The sequence below is a fragment of the Penaeus japonicus genome, unplaced genomic scaffold (assembly GCF_977035675.1).
Source record: "Penaeus japonicus unplaced genomic scaffold, GWHDUDI00000001_assembly GWHDUDI00000001, whole genome shotgun sequence".
Classification (NCBI taxonomy): domain Eukaryota; kingdom Metazoa; phylum Arthropoda; class Malacostraca; order Decapoda; family Penaeidae; genus Penaeus; species Penaeus japonicus.
In genome coordinates, this window is record NW_028234403.1 from 33,517,939 (window position 1) to 33,522,938 (window position 5,000).

The 5,000-nt window shown below is 32.6% G+C and overlaps 1 protein-coding gene across 2 annotated transcripts in view; it reads left to right on the forward strand.

Moving 5' to 3' along the window:
• The window catches only part of LOC122250863 (QRFP-like peptide receptor), a 188,566-nt gene that overhangs the window by 71,037 nt on the left and 112,529 nt on the right, over window positions 1-5,000 (forward strand). The gene's annotated exons all lie outside the window — the stretch shown is intronic.

Here is a 5,000-nt window from a genome sequence, read left to right on the forward strand (position 1 = left end):
CATCATATCATTATCATACCAACGCTATCCTTATGCCAAGTGCTGTTATTCCAATAACAAGTGAAGCTGTCGAACAATAACATTGTTTTTTTTTTTTTCCTTTTATTTTTATACTCATTTTCAAACCGACATGTTATGCTCACTCTCCCTGCAACTATGTCCCTCATTATCACACCCTCATTAACGCGGCTCCTCTCATTACCACTGATGATATCCTTAAAATAAGTGATATAATCATCCGTTTCACTAGCACTTTCATGCACATTATCATATGCAATATATTTGTTTGAGATTGTCATCGTGTTGATGCACTAAATGATCACGATAATTATTGTGATAATCATAATGATATTGATAATAAGGATGGTTATGATAGTGATAGTGATAGTGATAGTGATAATGATAACGATGATAGCAATGATGGTGATAGTGATAATGATAATGATAATGGTAATGACGAGGATAATGATGATGATAATGACAATAATAAGGATAATGGAAATGCTGATAACAATGATGGTGACGGTGATAATGATGATATAATGATAATGCTAATAGTAATAATAATGGTAATGACGATGATAATGAAAATAAAGAAAACGATAACAATAACAATAATGATAATGGTAATGACAATAACAACAAGAGTAATAATATATGCAAAGGTCGACTTCCACGCTGTCTCTCTCTTTCTCCTATTACGCTGGCATAGTGATAAATTTGGTGATAATCGAGCCGTTTTACAAGCATCCCCCCTCTCCCTCCCCTCACCCCAACCCCCATTATCATTAATTATACGTCATCGTCATTAACAGAGCTGGTCCTCCCACGATGTAAGCCATTTGGTTTCCCCGAGTTTTATTGCACTTACAGATCATTAAACTTTTTAATTAAATTGGCTTCCAAAAAGGGAGGGAGTGAGAGAGAGAGAGAGAGAGAGAGAGAGAGAGAGAGAGAGAGAGAGAGAGAGAGAGAGAGAGAGAGAGAGAGAGAGAGAGAGAGAGAGAGAGAGAGAGAGAGACTGAGAGAAAGAGAAAGACAGAAAGAGGGAGAGAGGCAGAGAGAAAGTGAGAGAGAGAAGCAGAGATAGAGATAGATAGATAGAGAGAGAGAGAGAGAGAGAGAGAGAGAGAGAGAGAGAGAGAGAGAGAGAGAGAGAGAGAGAGAGAGAGAGAGAGAGAGAGAGAGAAAGAGAGACAGAGTTGTGGCCAAAGCACTCATCATCATATAAACTAAGTATGATAGTGTTGTCAGTCATGGCACATGAATAAATAAACGATAGTTCAAGGGCTGTCATTGATATCATTAAAGGGGAGATAGAAGTCAATGAGAATTAACTCGCGCCTCATTGAGATTAGGTTGACTTTTCATTTTGCATACACAAACACGCACACGCGAGCGCATGTGGGTTCACATACACATACAGACAAACACACACACGGCAAAAGACACATAGCAGCACACAGGCAAAAACACATACATAGAAACACACACACAGGCAAAAATACATACATAGAAACACCCAAGAAAAAAAACAAAAAAACACAAACATAATAACACACACCGGCAAAGTCACATACATAAAACAAACAGGAAAAACAACAACAAAAAAACACATACATGCAAACACACAGGAAAAAAATATATATAAGCACACACAAGAAGAAGAAGAAGAAGAAGAAGAAAAAAGAAAAAACATACATAAAAACACAGAAATAGACACGCACAAACTCACTTACAACTTGATCATTTCCCTACAGAACTGTTCTAGAATTGGTAAACCCAAAGATAACTATTATGTTGTCCCACTTCTGTCACCCCCCCCATCTCCCCCCCTTCATATTCCCCCACCCCCCACCCCCCCTCAGGGATGTAGAAGTTTTCTCGTCTCATTTTTTCTACACTATTTCATCAGTAGGCCTAGACTATACTTTTTATTCCTATTTGTTTGTTTTATATATATATATATATATATATATATATATATATATATATATATATATATATATATATATATATATATATATAATTCTCCTGTGTCTACCTATCTGTTTATATTTTGTTTTTGTTTTTCTTGTTATATTTATATCATTTTCCGTTTTTTTTTTTTTTGTAATTATGAACCTTTCTTTCGGTAGATCAAAATTTTATACGATTTTGAATGCAAAGAGGTATATTATAAAGGATATTAATGATAAGAGAGAGAGAGAGAAAAAAAAAGAGAGAGAGAAAAAAAAAGAAAGGAAAAAAAAAGAAAAGAAACACACACACACACACACACACACACACACACACACACACACACACACACACACACACACACACACACATATATATATATATATATATATATATATATATATATATATATATATTTATATATATGTAATAGTAGGGATAATGATAATAATAATCATAGTAATAATCAGTACGATGACGATAATAATGATCATGATAATCATAATGATACTGATACTAATGATGATACATAGAAGGATAATGATGAAGACGATAATTATATGAATAATAATGATAATTATGATAGCAATGATAAGCTAAATGGTTATAATGAGAATGATCATTGTAACGATGGAGAAATAAGGATAATAATCACAACAATAATACTTGTGATAATGAAAATGATATCGATAATAATCATCACGATAATAACAATAATGATGATAATGATAATGACTGTGATTATGAAAAATATATGAACAATGATAATGACAATCATGATAATGAAAAAAAAGATAATAAGAACAATAATAACCATAATTTAAAAAAAAATCAATACCAAACAAACATCGTTTTCCTGCAAGTCATACTATATATATTTTTTCTACTCCTTTTTTTTTTTTTCTTTTAATAGACGCCAAAACTGAAATACCTGAATAGTAACATAACATCAATATACGTTTCAACAAAGGATACTATTTCATGTAACTTCCTTTTAAAATTCAGAGCAAAATCCTATATATACCAAGAGATGGCCTAGGATACTATTAACATACTATTAGTTAGATACTATCAACATGCTATTAGTTACTATTAGTTAGATATTCTTAGATACTATTAGTTAATCCTAATATCGCTCTCTCGGACATTATGTCTTTGAGGACTTCTGGGAATGACTTGGATGATACTGATAGGATTAATGTGTTTGAGATGTGCTCCTATAGATACTGGTTAAGATAACGTTTGTTTAAGGGGCGAATTTATACCGCCTCACTAGGATGTGGTTGATGAGGACTTTATATTCATGTCCTTTCTTTAAATTGAGGCAGAGAGTCGCTGTTTGTTTAATTAATTCAGGGTGGATATTATGTTCTTAGGGATGAAGTTAAAGAGAAGGAATAGCATTTTTTTTTTACTTTCCTTCTTTATGTTTGTATGTTTGTCTGTCTCTGTCTTTCTATTTCTATTTATATTTCTCTCTTTCTTTCTTTCTTTCTCTCTCTCTGTCTGTCTCTCTCTCTCTCTCTCTCTCTCTCTCTCTCTCTCTCTCTCTCTCTCTCTCTCTCTCTCTCTCTGTCTCTTTCTTTCTCTCTCTCTTTCTTTTCCTGTGTATATATATCCCCCTGTCAATCTATCTGCCTCTCTATACTTCTTTCCACCTCAATTTTCCCCAATCCATTGGTCTGTCAACCTGTCTCTCCCTCTCTCTCTCCCTGCTACCCCCTCCCCCCTCTCCCCTCTCCCTATCTTTATCTCTGTCCGTCTCTTTCTCTCTCCATTTTGTTGCGCTGATTGGATGGTTAGAATTTTACCAATTTTCTGGTCATTCTTAAAAGGAAACCATACGGGAGCTGGTGTAAGCTTGTTCTGGACTGACCGAGTCGCATGAAGTGGAATAGGAAACGTGCTATGGAGTTTTATCGATATACATATATATATATATATATATATATATATATATATATATATATATATATGTATATATATATATATATAATATATATATATATATATATATATATATATTATATATATACATATATATATATATATATATATATATATATATATTATATGTATAGTGTATATATATATATATATATATATATATATAATATATATATATATATATATATATATATATATATATATATATATATATATATAATATATATATATGTATTCGAAAAAGGGTAAGAAATCCCCTTTGAAATTGACATTCCTTACGAAACGAATGCCAACCGATATAATAAGAAATGCCAAAAACCTGGCAAACCATAATATAGATAAGAGAAAAATAAAGCAAAGAGGATAGGGAACTGTTATAAAAAAAGAAATTGAATGAAGTAAAGAGAAAAAATAACCAAAGGCCAGAAGAAGAAAAATACTTGTTTGTCTGGAGGTTGAGAGGTTCTCAAGCAAAGCCAGTCTATTCTCGGGACATAAAAGCAAAGACATACAGAGACTAGATTTGCAAACAAACAAAATATCGAATGATCATCTAAAATCCCTTTATACAAATGCCGATGCCCAAGTCTCAAGGGTACCAGAACTAGATGCAATAATTGAAACAAATAAACCAGATGTATGTAATATGCATCGTTGAATCCAAGCTTGACTCCTTCACAGAAAACATAATATTTGGAGTGAAAGACTATGATATTTGGAATAAAAAAGATCTGGTGAATGGATACGGAGGGAGGGGTGGGGGGAGGGTAGTCATAGCAAAAAAAGAATAAGAAAGAAAGAAAGAAGAAGAAGAAGAAAAAAAAATCACCATAGATAAATTGAAGACAATCGAAGTGAAGTAAAGATGGTAAACCTAATATCTATTTTCCTACAGTATACGCGTCTCATACACCAGTGTGGACACAAGAAAAATAACCAAAAATTAATTCACGAAACACTAAAGAGCTTAGGGGAAATACTTAAATTTGCGGAATGCAAATTCTCTTATTAGGGGATTTTATTAGGACGAGTCAGGCGAATGCTTCCAAAAGGACATCGAAACCTGATTTATGTATAAATGTACCTGGGAAATA